The sequence below is a fragment of the Trachypithecus francoisi genome, unplaced genomic scaffold (assembly GCF_009764315.1).
Source record: "Trachypithecus francoisi isolate TF-2019V2 unplaced genomic scaffold, Tfra_2.0 Lachesis_group5, whole genome shotgun sequence".
In the NCBI taxonomy this organism is placed as follows: Eukaryota; Metazoa; Chordata; class Mammalia; order Primates; family Cercopithecidae; genus Trachypithecus; species Trachypithecus francoisi.
The window spans coordinates 33,717,516-33,738,148 of NW_022681470.1; the positions used below are offsets into that span (position 1 = coordinate 33,717,516).

Consider the following 20,633-nt stretch of genomic DNA (forward strand, 5'->3'; position numbering starts at 1 on the left):
GTAAAGAACACCACGCCAAATAGTAAATATAAAAATCTGACTCCTCTTTTGTGGATTGAGAGACCTAGGCACTGGGGAATGCACTGAGACAGTCAAGCAGAGATTTGATAGAACTTGCACACATAACCTTATATGCAACCATTCACCGATTCATTCAATGAACATTTATTCAGTGCTTAATAATGAGTGTGACAGGAAATGCCATAGGGTTACAAAGATAAGTAAGACACAGCCCTGAACTTGCAGCTTGGGATAGTAGGGGCAGGGGCAGACCAGCGAACAGATGATTATAGTTATCAGATCATTATAATCACAGTTTGAAAACAATGGCAGAGATACGCAAGGATGTCGCAGGATCACAGAAGAGGGCCACTTTATTAAGACTCGATAGCATCAGATGGGTATCTCAGATGAGACTATCTGGATGCGGATTTTAACAGTAAGTAGAAAGTAACCAGATAAGCTTGGGATGGCAGAGGGAGCAGAGTAGGAAAAGCCATTCTAGGCACAGCACACTCATGAGCAAATGCACTGAAATGTAGGATAGCATGGCACACACAAGGGCTCTGCAAGAGATTCAATGTCACTGAAACAAAAAATTTCAGGCAGGGAGGGATTGAAGATGGGGCTGAGAGGGTTGGCAGGAACCAGGTCGGGAAGCACTTGTAGTTTACCTTAGGAAGCTCCAAATTTATTTTCTGTAGGGCCATACGGGTCATTGGTGGATTAGGGGCAGAGGGTAAAATGGACATACATTTTAGATAGATCTTTTGGTGGCTAGAGAGAAAGGACTTGGGGATAAGTCAGGGGGCAGGAAGCCAGATGAGAAGACCATCATGGTGGTAGAAGTGAGAGACCGCCAGCCCGAGAGCAGTGGTGATGGCAGGTGAGTCTGTGCACATGTGTAAGGGCAAATGCTGCAGCGATGAAGAGGAGATGCTCCATGCTGGACCCTGGCAAGGGTCCCTGAGATCTGGATTCAATACTCTCCCCCAACTTAAGAATTCCGTAATGGAGCTCCACCAACTGGTCTTCCAAAAATAGAACAGGTTAGCTTAGTCTGGTCCTTGGACTTCAGTGCTGATATCAAAAGCCTAGGTTAATGCAGAAATTTAAAATCTGGGTCTAAGTAATGGCTTTGTTAAAAATTATTTCATTCACAATAGCCACAGAGCTTCAAAGGGACCGAGAAACTAAAAGAAAAAAAGGAGGCTCCCCAGTTCCCCAGGTAAATGGCAAGTAAGAGACAAAGCCATATAACTTCTCTCTCTCTGTCTCTCTCTCTCACACACATACACACACACACACAGACACATACACACACACACACACACACACACACACACACAGAAACAGATTTCTAACTTTACAGCAGATTCCTCACAGTAATTATCAAATATATTCTCAGTATCCAGATCTTCCCAGGCAGTTTCTTTCCCTTCCCAACCCCCATCCCATGGCGCCTTAGATTACCAACTGGAACCTCACTATGCCCTACATTCTGTACTGCTGGCCCTAGGAAGTGTAATTGCTAAATTGGTTGAAGACCGAAAGAATGGGGAGAGGTTTTGCGATAGCATCACCAGCCCTCTCTCTGGGCTTCAGTTCAAAGGAATTGCAGTTCAGGGCTAGAGGAGAGAACAGCAGACTAAATACACGTGTAGGCTCCCCTCTCCCCGCATCTGCAATCCTCTGGTGCACAAGGGCACAGCAGGGGTTGCTGGGAAACAGAGTCTTTGATGATGTGCTCTCCCTGCTGTGAAGACTAATGACTTCAAAGAGGGCATCCTGCCACGCTAGGGGCTTCCATGGAAAATCTGACTGCAGTGTAATTAGGCAAGAGGCTGGAGTTCAGGTTAGTGTGTCCAACAACACCCTCCCCTGCCCCCTGGAAAATGCAATTTGGGGAAGGGAGACACAAAGCTTTTGAAGAGCAGAAGTGTGTCTTTGATGCAGGCAGAGAAAAGGAGAAAAGTTAAAACCAAACCAATTCAAACAAAAAACAGCCTGCCCAGGGACTGTTGGCCAGTGGTCAGCTGAAAGGTTTTAAATAATACATGCAGGACTTCCCTCCTGAAAACCATCTCTCTGACAGGGGTTACAATGCATGATGCTGAATTTCTTGATTCTTACAGGAAGAATCATCTGATCCCATTGCCACCTGGTATTATCAAGCACCCTCCACAAGCCAGGTACTCTCACTTTCCACAATTCTTCCGTTTACTCCTCATTGCAATCCAATGAAGCAGGCACTATTGTGATCCCTAGTTCACAGGGGAGGATGTTAAGGCACAGAGAACTTTCATAATTTGTCCCCAGCGAAGTGAGTAGTTAATAAGTGGTACAGCCAGGATTTGGTATCATGTGGTCTTCTTATAGAGTTTTAAACCTTATGTTCTGCTGGTTTGGTTCCCTTCAGATTCAGGCTTCTCATCTCTAACATGGAAAAGACCCTAGAGGACTATGGTGAGGATCAAACAGGGTGTCTGACACAGAGGATATCCTCAGAGGAGGTGATGTGTTGTGAGTGACAGCAACACATTCCCTCGTTCTTGTCCCTAATGTAAATAGTCACCTTCCCTGTAAGTCCATTTCTCATGACACTAGAAATCTCACCAGTAGCAATTATTCTATTTTTATTGAGCACCTACTATATGTACTTGAGAATGAGACCCAAAAATAAGCCCTTGCTCCAAAGTCTTATGGCCTAGCACAAGTCAAGACAAGGGATAGAAATAAGACAAGGCACACTGGGGCGATTGCCACAAGAGACAGTCACAGGCCTGAGGCACCCCAAGGAGGAAGAGAGGGCTTCCAACTGGGGAGTTGGAAAAGGCTTTATGGTGGAGCAGGTATTTGGGCTGGGCCTCGGAGAATGAACAGAATTAACCAGGTAGGGTATTAAAGGGAAGAAACTGGAGGGAAATAAATGACCTGAGCAAAAGTGGGGAGGGGGTAAAGTAAAAGGCAAGTGTGATCAAGAACAAGCCATTCAATCGGGCTTAGAAACAAATGCTGGGTCTGTCTTGCTAGGAGTCTTAAGTGCCAGAAGGAATCTATCCTAAAGCTCACATGGTCGCCATACTTGTCTTCATATATCACACTGAGAGCCAGGATTTGGAGTCAGACTATTAGGGTCACTCTATCTCCTTCTATTCCTACTGTGTCCTCTCAAGCCAGTTATTGCACCCCTCTGTATCACAGCTTCCTCATCTGTAAAATGTGAGAAGAAAATAATATGAATACTCGTAAAACATTTACAAATAATGCTTGTCACATGGGAAGCACTCAATAAATATTACCTAGTATTATGTAAATGAGGCTACAAATTTAAAGCACCCAGAAGAGTGTCTGACTCATGAAAGCTTATGGTATATTCATCTCCCTCCCTCTCTTATACAGACCATGAGGCACCTCAAATATTTTTCCAAATGGACTTCACTGATGCCTGGACCAGTTCATTCCTCTGGGGTAAGCTCTACTTCTCTACAGGCTTCTTTCCAAGGGCAAAAGCTCCTGGGACCTGGGCAGGGAGGTGGTGGTGGGGAGTTCATTAAGTGACTGACGGTGGAGAGAAGATGATTACACAACCTCTCAAAGAAGAAAAATCAGAACACCAGGTGGAGGGCAATCCTGGAGTGGGAACTTCACCCACCCAACCGCTGTGCACACAGCCAGCTCAGCTGTCTGACTCACATTACCCCGCATTTCAAAGGAGGATGTGAGAGGGAGAGCAAGACATAAAATGGGGGCCTCTTGTCACCCACAAATCTGCTTATCCATAGAGTGTACTGCCTTCTGTGCCAGGCAGCACCGTGAGGGTTTTAGTGCATGAACTCCAGTCAGAATGCCTAGGCTTGAATCCCAAATGATGCCACTTTCTATGGGTGTAACCTTTGAGCAAGGTACCAAACTTCCTTGTGCCTTAGTTTCCTATCTATAAAGAGGGGATAGCCTCACATAGTTGTGGTTAGATTAAAAATATATAGAACTTTTAGAAGTGTGCTAGGCACAGAATAAACTGACAGTAAATTATTACCTATTATTATTATCTTCACCTTCACTTATCAAATAAAAAACCATTGAGGGTCCCGCCATCAGAATTCCTTTTAAAGCAAGACTCTAAATGACATAAAACTACATGGCTTAGAGAAAGACAAGGCCTAAGAGACACATAGAGACTGTGGAGGCAAAATCTCAACAGCTTTGCATTCTCCAGGGAAAGAGGATGGATCAATTCTTTAAAAAAAATAAAGAATCCAAAGATGTCTAGGAGCTATGATTGATTCACTACTGAGACAAAATCCCAAGCTAGGGTCATGGCCATTGATGGAGACTTGTCAAGGTTGGCACTGACGTCATCTCTGAGTTTTAGAAAAGCATGCACTCACTGGTTTAGAAAATGTATTAAATGCCCCTTCTGGTCCAGACAGGATGAAATCTTTGAGATGGACTAGATGGAAATATGCTCAATGATCATCAGTATATTTGATGAATTCATGTGGAACTGAACCAGCATAGCCAAGAAGTTTTGAGTAAAGGGTTTAGTTCAATCTTCAGGAAGATCTCTAAGTGAAGCAGGGCTTGAACTTGCTTTCTTTAACAATTTTGTCAGTGACTTCGAGAAGGTGACTGAAGGTGATACGGTTTGGCAGTGTCCCCACCCAAGTCTCATCTCGTAGTTCCCAAAATACACACAAGTCATTATGGGGAGGGAGCCGGTGGGAGGTAATTGAATCATGGGGGCAGTTTCCCCATATTGTTCTCGTGATAGTGAGTGGGTTCTCACAAGATCTGATGGTTTTATAAGTGTCTGGCATTTCCCCTGCTGGCACTTATTCTCTCTCCTGCCTCCATGAAGAGGTGCCTTCCACCATGTTTGTAAGATTCCTGAGGCCTCCCAGCCATGTGGAACTGTGAGTCAATTAAGCCTCTTTTTGTATAAATTACCCATTCTCAGGTATCTCTTCACAGCAGCAACAGAATGGACTAATATGAATGTATATTAATTAAAATGGCAAATTGCATAAAGAAGAAGGGATAGCTAATACATGGGATAACAAAGTCAAGATTCAAAGGATTTCAATGGGATAAAGCTAATATTTAATGTGATTTTATATAAGAGCTATACCAAGGTTAAGAAAACAATTGACTTCAGTCTTGAATACACTTTGCCTTTCTGACAACAGTTTCTGCGGAAAAGATCTTTAGTTGACCGCAAACTTACTATAAGAAAACACCATGACTTTTCTCTTAAAGGTCCTAGCACAAGCTTAGCTTAGAATTCACTAATAGAAAATACAGGGAAAGAAACAGGCATGCCATATTTTACACAGTGATTTGAACAGTCCTGGGCAGCATAGTCTAAAAGGCATAATGACAAACTAGGGACATGCAAAAGACAGCTAGTAGGATCTTTAAGAGACTCATAATACTTACAATCTAAAGAATAGTTGAAGGAACAAGCTCTATTTATAAGAGAAGGGCCAATAGAGACATCATCCTATACACAATTATCTGAGACATTAGCACGTAGCCAGCCTGTATATAGTGGTCCTATTTGTTCACAGGTATCTATCCCACACTTTACAGTGATGAGTATATTTTTCTAATGCACACAAAGGTACTATATATGCCAGCGATCCTGAGCGTAGAAGTAGGAAATCAACATATTCTTTATTGCTCCAAAGGACAGAGCTGACCAAACAATGGAAGTTACAGGAAAACATATTTTTGCTCAGTCTAAAGAACTATCTAAGAATCTGCATTACAACGATGGAATGAGTTGCCTCTTCAAAATAATGTAGCCCGCATTACCAAGAGTGTTCAAACAGTGGTTGGGCAGCCATCTGATGAAATGGCCATAGGAAGGATTTCTACACTGGGTGGCAGATTGGATATTATGACCTTGAGGTGGGTTTCCACCTCTGTGTGTCTGGAATTGTCAGCGATTCAGCTGGTATTCCTACTCTTACTTCCTGAAATTAGGGAAGTGATTCACCACTCCATGAGAGAACCTAAAGATCCAATTAGGTTCAGAAAACAGAGGTCTGTGTATGATCTGCCCAAACCACCCCCAGGCTTGGTAATACTGGAAAGGTGGTAGCTACTATTATTCTTAGGTATTGCTTATGAGAGACCATGGGAAGATGGACACTTTTTGTTGTTGTTGTTTAGCAAGTACTTCTGGAACATCCACTATTTTCCAGGCAGTGTATTAAGGTATGACAATACAATTTTACATAACAGACATTGTTTCTGCCTTCATGGAATTTATGTTCTAGAGGTAGGTTACTCTAAACTCAACTGCCAAATTGACATGAAGGTTGACATCATTTGGTGAAAGTTCAAAGAACATAAATGAGGCTGTGACCAACGCAAAGCATCATCAGTGTGAACAGGCCATCACTTATTGAGTACCTACATACTTCATGTAATATTATTGAGTGCAACTCATCTTATTTAGGTTTTTAAAATAATCTTTATAACAGTTCTATGAAGTGGATACTATTATTCTCATTATTCTCATTTTTAAGAAATAAGACTCATAAAGGTTATGAGGTTAGCCAAAAACACAAGTCTTTTAAGAAGACGAAATGAGATTTGAATCCAAGTCCATCTGATTCCACGGTTGTGTTCTTCCCATTATGTTCTGCTGCCTCTCTTAAAGATACAAATGTGAGCAGGTGAACGTTTACCCTCTTAGAAGTGAGGTGTACACAATCTCTTGAATAGGATAAAATAGGTGGTTACTCCCACACCTGCAGGGCAGAATGTAGGGGGTACTATAACACCAGCATGCAAAGTATAATGGCTCACTGGCATTGATGTTAATTCAACTCCTCATAGGTTTTTCCTAGTGTGGAATATGTCTCCACTTGTGACCATCCAACAATGGTGAGCACTTACTCCTTTCAAAGTCAGCCTTCTTATGTGGTTATACACAAGGGAGTCTCTGTTCTATGTCAGAATGGAAGACCATGCTTAGAACTGTGGTCTGGACAGCCCCATGAGAGACCTTCACCTATAGTGCTAATTGAGTTAATGCAATCTTAGGGCTTTGAACAACTATTTACAGCCTCACAGAAGTCTAGGGACCCTCTGACATCCAAGAATCTTAAATCTAAAGGCCAACCCCAATTGGCAAGTCTGGTGTTGCCTACGTTTCTTCAAAACAACAATGCTAGTCTCAGTGTAGAAAACCACACAGAAAGGTTAACAAACCTGTTGAGAAGGGCCATAAAGGAAGGAAAAAGTGACCCCAATTGTTGAACTTCATTGTGGTTTAATGAAAAAAGCCTACATGTTTGCTTCAGACAGTTCTGTTCACTAACTATGATTCTGGTCAATGTACTACCAACCCTTAAATAATAAAATGTGCTTCTCTCTCTCTCTCTCTCTCTCTCTCTCTCTCTCTCTCTCTCTCTCCATATATATATATATATATATATATACACACACACACACACACATAATGAGAAAGGCACATTATATATATATATATATATATATAATATACCACACACATATATGAACAAATTAAGAGACAGAACAATACAATGTTATTTTGTTAACAAAAGCATTATATCTAAACAAATAAAACAAAAAGTCAGTATGAACACTCTCTAGGGAATGGTACTTTGGGTGGCTTGGATTTTCTTCTTTTTGCTGTTTTGTATGTTTCTAGATTTTTTATCAATCACATGCATTCCTTTTGTAAAAAAAAATATATAAAGTAGAAAATAAGATATGCAGTGGTAAAATGTTTGCTCTTAATTTTTGAAATTACATAAAGTTTAAAACTTAGGAAAAATGATTATAGTATGCGTGTTTGGACAAGAATCCATTGAACTGGCATAGGAAGAATAAACCTTAATCTTATTTTTACTAGCATTGTTTTCACAGAAATTGTAGGTGAAATAAATATAATTAATCACTCACCTCTTTTAAAATGTCCAGTTTGACCTCTATGCACACAAACTAGAAAATGTAAAGGAAATAGATTCCCAAAGTCATACAACTCCTTTAGCTTGAATCAAGAAGGAATAGAAACCCTGAACAGACCAATAATAAGCAGTGAGATTAATTGGTTAAAAAAAAAAATGGCCAAAGCAAACAAACAAACAAAAAAGCCCAGGGAAGATGCAAATACATTCACAGCCAAATTCTACCAAATATGCAAAGTAGAATTGGTACCAATTCTATCGAAACTATTCCAAAAGACTGAGAAGGAGATACTCCTCTCTAACTCATTCTATGAAGCCAGTATCACCTTGATGCCAAAGCCAGGAAGGGACATAACACACACAAAAAAAACTGCAGATCAATCCTTACTGAATATAGAGCAAAAACCCCAAGAAAATACTAGCAAACCAAATCCAACAGCACATTAAAAAAAAAAAAATCACCATGGTCGAGTGAGTTTCATCCTAGGGATGCAGAAATGGGTCAACATATGCAAGTCAATAAATGTGAATCATCCCATAAACAGCATTTGAAAACAAAAGCCATATGAGCATCTCAATAGATGCAGAAAAAAATTTGATAAAATTCAGCAACTCTTTATGATAAAAATTCTGAAGAAAATAGGCATAGAAGAAACATACCTCAAAATAATAAAAGCCATATATGAAAACCCACAGCCAGGCTGGGCACGGTGGCTCACGCCTATAATCCCAGCACCTTGGGAGGCCGAGGCGGGCAGATCACCTGAAGTCGGAAGTTCGAGACCAGCCTGACCAACATGGTGAAACCCTATCTCTACTAAAAATGCAAAAAATTAGCTGCGCATGGTGGCAGGCACCTGTAATCCCAGCTACTCTGGAGGCTGAGGCAGGAAAATCGCTTGAACTCTACTTGAACTCCACTTGAGATCGCCCCACTGCACTCCAGCCTGGGCAGCAAGAGTGAGACTCCATCTCAAAAAAAAAAAAAAAAAAGAAAAGAAAAGAAAAGAAAAAAGGAAAAGAAAAGAAAGGAAAACCCACGCCAACATCATACTGAAAAGGGAAACAAGTATTCCCACTTTCCTCACTTCTATTCAACATAGTATGAGAAGTCCTAGCCAGGACAATCTGGCAAGACAAAGAAAAAAAGGGCATCCAAATTAATTGGAAAAGAAGAAGTCAAGCTCTCTCTGTTTGCTGATGATATTATCTTATTACCTAGAAAACCCTAAAACTTCCTCCAAGAGTCCTAGATCTGATAAATGAAATCAGTAAAGTCTACATTACACAATCAATATATACAAATTATTGGCACTGCTATAAACCAACAATGACCCAGCTGAGAATAAAATCAAGAACTTAATCTCTTTTACAATAGCTACAAAAACAAAACAAAACAAAACAAAACAAAAAAGCCCAGGGAAGATGCAAATACATTCACAGCCAAATTCTACCAAATATGCAAAGTAGAATTGGTACCAATTCTATCGAAACTATTCCAAAAGACTGAGAAGGAGATACTCCTCTCTAACTCATTCTATGAAGCCAGTATCACCTTGATGCCAAAGCCAGGAAGGGACATAACACACACAAAAAAAACTGCAGATCAATCCTTACTGAATATAGAGCAAAAACCCCAAGAAAATACTAGCAAACCAAATCCAACAGCACATTAAAAAAAAAAAAATCACCATGGTCGAGTGAGTTTCATCCTAGGGATGCAGAAATGGGTCAACATATGCAAGTCAATAAATGTGAATCATCCCATAAACAGCATTTGAAAACAAAAGCCATATGAGCATCTCAATAGATGCAGAAAAAAATTTGATAAAATTCAGCAACTCTTTATGATAAAAATTCTGAAGAAAATAGGCATAGAAGAAACATACCTCAAAATAATAAAAGCCATATATGAAAACCCACAGCCAGGCTGGGCACGGTGGCTCACGCCTATAATCCCAGCACCTTGGGAGGCCGAGGCGGGCAGATCACCTGAAGTCGGAAGTTCGAGACCAGCCTGACCAACATGGTGAAACCCTATCTCTACTAAAAATGCAAAAAATTAGCTGCGCATGGTGGCAGGCACCTGTAATCCCAGCTACTCTGGAGGCTGAGGCAGGAAAATCGCTTGAACTCTACTTGAACTCCACTTGAGATCGCCCCACTGCACTCCAGCCTGGGCAGCAAGAGTGAGACTCCATCTCAAAAAAAAAAAAAAAAAAAGAAAAGAAAAGAAAAAAGGAAAAGAAAAGAAAGGAAAACCCACGCCAACATCATACTGAAAAGGGAAACAAGTATTCCCACTTTCCTCACTTCTATTCAACATAGTATGAGAAGTCCTAGCCAGGACAATCTGGCAAGACAAAGAAAAAAAGGGCATCCAAATTAATTGGAAAAGAAGAAGTCAAGCTCTCTCTGTTTGCTGATGATATTATCTTATTACCTAGAAAACCCTAAAACTTCCTCCAAGAGTCCTAGATCTGATAAATGAAATCAGTAAAGTCTACATTACACAATCAATATATACAAATTATTGGCACTGCTATAAACCAACAATGACCCAGCTGAGAATAAAATCAAGAACTTAATCTCTTTTACAATAGCTACAAAAACAAAACAAAACAAAACAAAACAAAAAAAAAACACCTAGGAAAATACTTAACCAAGGAGGTGAAAGATCTCTACAGGGAGAACTCTACAAAACACTGCTGAAAGAAATCAGACATGACACAAGCAAATGGGAACACCCCCCCATGCTCATCAATTGGAAGAACCAATATCATGAAAATGTCCATACTGCCCAAAGTAACCTACAGATTCAATGAAATTCCTACCAAAATATCAAGGCCTTTTTTCACAGTTAGAAAAAACAATTCTAAAATTCATATGGAACAGCAGCAACAACAACAAAAGCCCGAATAGCCAAAGCAGTCCTAAGTAAAAATAACAAATCCTGATGCATCATATTACCTGATCTCAAATTATACAAGACTATCATAACCAAAATAGCATGGTACTGGTATAAAAATGTATATATATATATCTCAATGGAACAGAATAGAGAACCCAGAAATAAAGCCAAATACTTACAACCATATGATCTTTAACAAAACATACAAAAACAAAAATCGAGGAAAGGACACCCTATTCAATAAATGGTGCTGGGAAAGCTGAATAGCCACATGCAGAAGAATTAAACGGGATCCCTATCCCTCACCATACATAAAAATTAACTTAAGATGGATGAAAGACTTAAATCTAAGATCTGAAACCATGAAAATTCTAACAGAAAACCTAGGGAAAACCCTCTGGACATTGGCCTAGACAAAGAATTTATGACTAAGACCCCAAAAGTAAATGCAACAAAACCAAAAACAAATCAATGGTACTTAACTAAACTAAAAAGCTTCTGCACAGCAAAAGAAACAACCATTTTATTTCATAATCAAGAGTAAACAGACAACCTACAGAATGGGAGAAAATATTTGCAAAATATGCATCTGCAAAGGACTAATATCCAAAATCTACAAGGAACTCAAATAAATCAGCAAGAAAAAAAATCCCATTAAAAACCAGGCAAAGGACATGAATTGACATACCTAAAAAGAAAAAAAAAATGACCAAACAAACATGAAAAAATGCTCAACAGTATTAATCATCAGGGACATGTAAATTAAAACCACAATGAGATACCACTTTACCCCAACCAGAATGGCCATTATTAAAAAGTCAGAAAACGACAGATGTTGGCATGCATGTGGTGAAAAAGGAATGCTTATACACTGCTAGTGGGAATGTAAATTATAACAACCTCTATGGAAAGCAGCATGGAAATTTATCAAAGAATTAAAAGTAGACCTACCATTTGATGCAGCAATCCCACTATTGGGTATCTATCCAAAGGAAAAGTAGTCACTATATCAAAAATCACCTGCATGTATATGTTTATCACAGCACAATTCACAATTGCAAAGACATGGAATTAATCTAAGTGCTCATCAACTGATGAGTGAATAAAGAAAATGTTATATATATATAATACATATTCATACATATATGTAATGTGTGTACACATACATATAAAACGTGTGTGTGTATATAGTAGTGTTCCATGGTGTGTGTGTGTGTATGCGTGTGTGTGTGATGGGATTACAGGCACCCGCCACCATGGCACCTGCCACCATGCCCAGCTAATTTTCTGTATTTTTAGTAGAAAGATGGGGTGTCACCATGTTGACCAGGCTGGTCTCGAACTCCTGACGTCAGGTGATCCACTCACCTCAGCCTCCCAAAGTGCTGGGATTACAAGTGTGAGTCACCGTGCCCTGCCTAATGACAGCAATTAATTAGCATTATGTGAGGGATTACTCCAAGCATTCAGTGACATTGAAGTTGTAATGCATTAAACATGATGTTGAACATGCAGGATGCTAGATGGTGTTCCTACAACTTCTTATTATACACAGACTTACAGAGATGTTTATATTAAAGGAGTTTGACCTGAATGCTAGGCCCTGTGCTGCTGTCTTCTTTCCTCTAAAAATAGTTTGAAATTGAAGGTTTTAAATTAGTCATTAAGAATAACATACTCAAGGAAAAAGTTTTGAGAAAAATAATGTATCACAAAGATACTTTTAATGCTTATTTCTTTATATGTCACCCAATTTTGTGATTATAAAATAATACAAGCTCATTGTTAAATTATGAGAGAGAACAAAAATATATACAGAATCGAGGTGGGGGGTAGTAAAAAGCAAGCATTTGATGCATAGAAAAGGAAATTGGGGAGAAAGACGCCAAAACGGTAATGGCAGTTTTCTCTACACATGGGATAATGAATGTATTTTTTTCTATTGATTTAAAATAATAAAAATAAATAGCCAAAATCTCCAAAGCCAGGAAAAATAACAGCACTCTCAAACCTAGTATTTTTATACTGAAACCTAAGGAAGGTGAAAGTCTAGGGAGCATTCCTAGTGGAATGCCCATGCATGCAGTATATATAAATGCAGGACACTATCTGGAAAGCATAGGCAAAACATAAAACATTCATTTCTATAAAATTGAAACAATTTATCTTCCATTCTTGAGCAGATGGGAGGGTAAATTGAGGTTGATTTTTTTTCACCCTGGTGGACATGTTGGAGGAAATATGAGTGTTCCTGCCTCTGGCACTGTTTGAAATAAGTCTCTTGGTGCCGTGACTGGACTAGTCAGAGACAACGGCGTGACCGAGCCTCCCCACTCCTCTGGGGGTAGGCAGCACTGTAGGTGGACTCTTGTCGCCATGGGGAGGGGATGGGATGAAGATGGATCCCTCAGTCTTGGGGAAGTGAGATGCAGAGAAGCAGTCTGTCAACCGTAGGCTGTCCACCTCCCATCTACAGCTGATCCCTGACTTTCAGAGTATTATATGCTCTTCACATTGCTCTCTCTTTTAAATGTTTGTTTAGCCAACTGACTTGTCTCCAATACTCAGCGGTTTATATGAAGCTTGACTACCAGCTATGTGACCTTGGGCAAGTTACTTCACTTCTCTGGCTCCCTATATCCCAATTAATAAAATGTGCCAGGGGCAGTGGCTCACATTGGTAATCCCAGCACTTCGGGAGGCTGAGGTGGGAGGATCACCTGAGGTCGGGTGTTTGAGACCAGCCTGACCAACATGGAGAAACCCTGTCTCTACTAAAAATACAAAATGAGCCGGGCTTGGTGGCGCATGCCTGTAATCTCAGCTACTCAAGAGGCTGAGGCAGGAGAATCCCTTGAACCTGGGAGGTGGAGGTTGCGGTGAGCCAAGATCGCACCATTGCTCTCCAGCCTGGGCAACAAGAGTGAAATTCCATCTCAAAAAACAATACTACTAATAATAAAATGCAAGGATCTTTAAAACTGCACTTAGTCACTCGTCTACAAGCTCATTCTTATTTTCATTGGAAAAAATTAATTCACTGATAAAAGGATGCCTTCTTGAGGTGTCTGGAGAGTCCATGTCTTGCTTAAGAAGTGTTCTTAAGTCTGGCTGTGCTTCAGAAACATCTGGGGGAGCTTGTCAAATATACAGATTCTGGGCTCTCTCCCAGACTTGTGAAATTTAAATCTCTGGGGGTAGACATCTGAAATCAGATAATACGTAGGTAACTGCTCCATGAACTGGCATGCAGGAGTCACTCATTACGGCACATTTTGTTCTTGTATCATCCTGAGTAACCAAGAAGGTTACAATTGCCTCTAAGAGGGGAGCAAAGGGCGTCACTCAAAATGACCACAGATTCAGCACTAGCTCATTAAGGGCCTTTGTGTAAATCAGAAAAAAAGTACCCATCTGGACAGATGTGCCCTTTGTCTCAGAGTTGGCTTGTTTTAGCAAGCATGGGTTGGGTTTTAGCCCTCCATTGCTGGAGAGATGTCCTCTTAGCTGATGTCCTCTACAAAGAACAGTGTATCACTGTATTCAGCTGACTGACCACAAGGGTTTTGTGAAAAATTGGTCAAGTTAAATATGTTTTCACTTGAGAAAACCCTGAGAAGGAGGTGCAGAGTTTCCCAAGCCAACTGGAGGGGACGATTCTGTTAAGTCTGTCTGTGGGGGAAATCCTGGTAGGTGGAGATTTACTTTCAAGCACTCAGTTCCTGCCAGAGGTTTTTTTTTTTTTTTTTTCCTTTTAAGGGATGATGTTTCTGCTAGAATCAGGTTTCAGCAGGGCATCTCTAGAGAGAAGAAACAGAACTTTAGGTTAAATTCCAAGAGCCCCTTTGGTCTGTTGGACATAGAAAAATGTAACAGAAAAGGTAGTCACGTTTTCATTGATTCCTAGGGGAAGAGGAGAAGATAAAGGTAAAACAGAGAGAAAGAGGGGGAGAGAAAGAGAGGAGGGTAAGAGAGAGCAAGAGAGAGTGGGGGGAGAGGAAGAGTGAGAGGGAGAGGATGAGAGAGAGGCAGAGGAAGGGAGAGAAGGAGAGGAAGAGCAAGAGAGGGAGGAAGAGAGAGAAGAAGGAGGAGGAGGAGAAGGAGGAGGAGGTGGAGGAAGAGGAGAAGGAGGAGGAGGAGGAATAAAATAAATTGCTAAATGAATATGCTGGAAATCCTTATTAGCAATAAGTGATAATGATGAGAGAGGAAGAGAGAGAGGAAGAAGAATTAAAAGAGAGCTAATGGGAAGATAATCCCATTTGTAGATGGCAAGGCAATGACAGAAGCTAGGCACAGACAATGAAGTCTGGGCTGGAGGGCAGGAAAGGAGGGCACCCAGAGATAAAGAAGCAGCCACAGTCTGGCCAGCAAATCTTGTTTGAGGGGTTGGATGAAGGTGAACGGGACAGCAGGGACCTGGAGACCAGCAAAGGGGTGGGGGAAGTCACAGTCAGATGAGCTAGAAATAGGCGAAGAGTCAGAAATTTCCTATGTCACAGCAGACTGTCTGACCCCACCTGAGTCACTTTGGAAAAGACTTTGGGCTGGTCAAAGAAACAAGACATGGCCCAAAACCTGGGCTTAGAATCAGAGCTACAGCTCAACATGCCAGTCGCTGCCCTAAGATGGTCTAAGCATTTACACTTTGATGACAGCTGAGAGGAGGTTCTTGCTCAGTTTTAGGTGGACAGGAGAAGTCAGGATTGATTTTGGATCTTTTTGAATAATTAGTGAATGTTGGCCTCACCTCAGTCCTAGAACTCAGAGGCAACGGTATCCTCTCTACCAGATGTGGCCTTTGTCCTGTCAGTGGTCTCTAAGGAACTGTTAAGAATAACATCCTTCAGGCAGGACAAAATAAAATCACCTCCTGTCAAGGACATGTTTTGAGCAAGACAGAGGAGCTGAGGCCAGTCATGATGACACAGTCCTCATTCTTGGCTTCAAGTGGGAACTGGCTCCTATGGTTTGGGACATTTGCTCCTTATAAAGATATAGAATCCCTAAGCAGTCACTCCTGAGTGGGTGAGAAGTAGGAAGAAGTTGCAGAAATAGAAGGGGAGACAGTATACACCTGGGACAATGAGAATGACATATTAAGGCAGCGTGGGCCATGTATGAGTGAGTGAATGTGTGTGTGCCTGTGTGCACCTACCTGGCATGTCATGGTAAGTGCATTGCCTCCAGAGCAGGCAGTGTAAGGAAGAAGTACTCTGATGAGCAGGACCACTCCTGACAACAGCTTCTAACACCTGGGAGAAACACCTGTTCATTTTCCACAGCAGGTCACTTCCCATCTCATGAATGATCACTCTGTCTCCATCCTTCAGCATTGAAATCCAGTGATATTTTATATCTTTCTAGTGGGGAATCTCCTTGGTGTTGCCCTCTGTATCTGAGATGCCAGAATAAGAAATCAGGCTATTATTTAATGGGAATCTTCAAATGCATGAATTTAACCTAATTGTGATATTCTGAAAATTGTATCTAGAGGCCCTTGGGTGTACTTTTTAACTTAACAAAAAAACATGATTATAGTCTTTCATAATCATTTCCAAAGTAGCTACATAAATCTGTTTTTCCTCCAATATTTTCATGTAAATCAATCTCTCTTGCCTCCTCTACCCTCATTTATTGTTTGCAATTCTCTTCTGTGAAAATTTTCCAATTTGTCCTTGTTGTCCTAGCAAACAAATATCAAACACAGATTTTAATAGTCCCTGGCTGTGTCTATGTAGCCACAGGGATGGCAGGCCGAGGAGTTATTCAGTGAATTCATACAAGGGAGACAGAAGACAAGGTAAGCCACTGTGCAGGGGTAAGACCTGTCCACCCTGGGTCCTGTGCCTGGCAGCAGGGTCACAAGGGATGTTGTGGCAGGGAATGATTGATTTTGTTGTCAACCTCAAAGACCAAGGCTGTAACCTCAAACATTCCATGTTCTTTTAATAATCCATTAGAAATCTGTCATCTATGACTTTGTTTAAATCTTTCTGAAGCTATTTTTACTCTTAGTGAATAGGACCTTCTTAATGTGCCACCTGGACCCTGTCACCTGGCTGAGCTGGAGTGACTAGCTTCACCACTAAGACCAACACACAAATGTTTCAACCTGACTCATTTCTGCCTGAGCAATTGTGGCAAAACTGGAGTCACCAGGAAATGATTGCAACCTCTTCCATTCACATGCTTTCTGCATATGGTCTCCAATTCTCTGTCATTCTTGGTTGTTTGGTCTTGACTTTTATCTACAGGATAATTTTAGGACTATGTTTTACTGAGATAATCCAGATAAATAAAAGATAACCCCAAGAGGTTTTGCGTTTGTTTCTTTGCTTTTTAGGATCATTTAAATTTAATATGAAAGGTTCCAAAAAAGTAATGTGTAGTGAGAGTACACCTGGAACGCCTCCCTCCCTCCTGCTAGCAGGTCTAGGGTCCTGTGCACTGGAGCTTTAATGTCCACAGCCTTAGCAAATAAGACCTCTTTCCTACCTAGTCTTTTGCCACCTTACCACCTCTTATCCTCTCTCTGTAAAGTGAATTCTTATGCTACATTGAGCTTTTAATTTACCATTCCTGAAAAAACCATGTTTCTCATGTCTCCATACCTTTCTACATTCTGGTTCCCTTTGCTTAGAATGACCTTTGTTATCTGGCAAGTAGAACAGTTCACAATCCAAATTCTCCATGAAACCCTATTCCATATTCTTTGACCTCACATAACTCACCCCTTAAACTTCAATCCCACAGACTTTTGCTCACACCTTTATTTTAATAAGTCTTAGATTTCATTGCAATTACTTGTTAATCTTTCAACTATCTACGTAGACTGTTAGCTCTTCCACAGCAGGAACCACATCTTCTTGTATAAACAACAACCTAGCATACCCTGGACCACGATAGGTAATGGGGCAAGTATCTGTTGAAAACACAAATGAGTAGGAGAATAAATGATGGAGTGGTGAGAGAATTACTATAAACAAACTGGCTTCCTGTCAAGCACATACACACACACACACACACGATATAATCACACATATACCACATGTGCACACATATAACACAGGCACCACTCACACTCACACACACACCACATACACACACATGCACACACACACACACACACACACACACGCGCGCGCACATTCAGGACCAGGTAACTAGAACAAGGCAGACGCTGTGTAAAGTTGCAGGTGCCACTCCTCTGCCTCAAAAAAAATAATCAATTTGTAACTTCTTGTATTAGTGTCCTTAATCAATTTTCTTCCTTGTCTGAAAGTCATAAAGACTTATTGTTACTTTTCTCCTAGTACATTTGACCTTGATATTTCACTAAAGAATTTATTTTAACTATTACTGGCCTAGGATTTGGTTGTTCTACTTCAAAGGAATCTTCAGCCATTTTAATGTATGTAATATAAGAATGTGAAGTGAAAAACATTCACACATGGGCTGCTTACCTCCACTTCAGGAGTATTAAATAAAATATTCAGGAAAATCAGACATACCATTGATTTTTCCATAATACCTCAATACGTATCACTAGTTGGCAATCTGTCAGGCGGGTTTCAATTCAAGTGACAGTCTTCATGTTCAAACCAATTTCGATTAATTTTTTGAGAATCATTTAAAGAAACATGACATCAGATCCCTGATTTAAATCAAGATGTATGGCATCTTATACTTTTCACTTACCTTGTCATTTTATGAGGAAAAATACAGTCATTTGTCTGGCACTTTTTTTAATACTGTGTACATATAAACTCACACTGCTTATCACTCCTGGTTTCATTATCCTCAAGGTAGTCACTTTTTTCCTCCTCTTAACAGTTGCTCCATTATTTTATTAGTGTCCAAAACAAGACCTCATAGACAGTGATGATCATAGAGTAATGGAAATTAAAGATAGAAATGACAGATTAGGTCTTCTTGTCTATTTCCTGGGGCTAATGTTCCTGTCAGTCTATAACTCACTGCTTTAGCCTGTCTTGTTTTCAATGACACTTATGCTGGGACCTCAACCATTTCCCTTGAGGCTCTTGTCTACATCCTAAGACTGTCTCTACATACAGCCAGAGGGAACGATGAAGGCTTATGCAATTATCAAGTGAAGTCAGGCCCATCCTCACATGATCTGTCTACAAGGCTAGGGATGTGGAGGCTTGAGCGATTAGCCACCAAATCCAATCACTACGCCAGCCAGCCTGGATCACTCAGGGCAGAAGTGAAATATTTTGTCATTTGTTTTCTCCAGCAGCAAGTCAGAAGCTAAGAGACAGAGATTGGTTAGCCATCCGTTTTTACACTATTTTAATTAGTAAGAACCACAGTCCAGTGTGATTCTTAGCCATCCCATAAGCTAAAATTTTGGATCTCCAGAAACTATGCAAACATTTCAGAGGCGAAGACGGTAAGGGGACTCCATAGAATTTAAATAGCCAGTGGTATTATTCCCTCATATCCCACTGCACATCTGTCAGCCAAACCTTCTGCCCTTCTCCCCAGTCTTTCAATAACAGGCTGCCTCATATGTAGCTGCCCTTTTACAAACACCTTCCTCTAAATTTTGTGGGCTCTCTCTGTGATATGACCTCAAATTCTACCCAAACTGAGCAATCCTTCATTTTCACGCACAGAAAAATTTCATGGCATTTTGACTTCCCCAAGTTTTCTGACCTGTGACTCAGATTTCCTTTCTCTAACTTCATTCTCTCTTGTCCTTATCCCTCAACTTCAACCCGTTCCAGAACATTTGCCCTCTCCTAACATCTATGGGCATCTATCATGCCTTGACTTAGTCATCAGCTAGCTAAGTTCTCAGAGTTGAGTTCTTCTATTCCTTTATCATAAATCACTCCCTTGGGCTCTTCAATCATTTTTATTGCTCTTCTCCAAATGCTCACCCATTTGTCACCATATTTATTGCTTTGAGAGTCCAGAACTACATTCAATATTCTAGGTTTGGTCTTGTCAGAATCACATGGAAGGGGTAGATCATTGACCTCAGGGACGTGAGACCTCCATGGCAATGTCTGAAATGACATTGGTTCCTTTTTTCCACCTGTCAAGCTGCAAACACATATCTAATTTGCAATCCAAGTAACCATTCTGAGATGGCTTTTGCTTTGATTTCTTTCCAGTTTTTCCTGTTCCATTGATTACTATTATTAGTTCACATTTATTGATCCCCTTCTCCTCCCACCCTCCTTCAGGACCCAGCCAATGCAGAAAGTAAACTCTCAACATCTAAAGGAAAGTAGAAAGTCGCTTTTAAAAAGTAATAGAGGGCAGGGCACAGTGGCTCATGCCAGTAATCCTAGCACTTTGGGATGTTGGGGCGGGAGGATGGCTTGAGGTCAGGAGTTGGATGTTACTGTGAGCTATTATCATGCCACTACACTCCAGCCTGGGCAACAAAGCAAGACAATGTCTCAATTAAAAAACAAAAAGGCAATAGAAAGTGAACAATGGGGATGCTTGTATAATGTGAGTGTACTTAATGCCACTGAATTGTATACTTAAAAATGGTTAAATGATACATTGTATGTTATATATTTTTTATCCCAATAACAACATTCAAAATGTAAAAAATGAAAACAAAAAAGGAATACACTACCGGCTAACATGGTGAAACTCTGTCTCTACTAAAAATACAAAAAAATAGCCGGGGGTGGTGGCGGGCACCTGTAGTCCCAGATACTCGGGAGGCTGAGGCAGGAGAATGGCTTCAACCTGGGAGGCAGAGCTTGCAGTGAGCCGAGATCACACCA

General features: G+C 40.6%; 1 protein-coding gene across 1 annotated transcript in view; it reads right to left on the reverse strand.

Annotated features, from left to right (window-relative positions):
- Positions 1-20,633, reverse strand: part of ASTN1 (astrotactin 1) — a 316,609-nt gene that overhangs the window by 136,779 nt on the left and 159,197 nt on the right. The window lies entirely within an intron of this gene.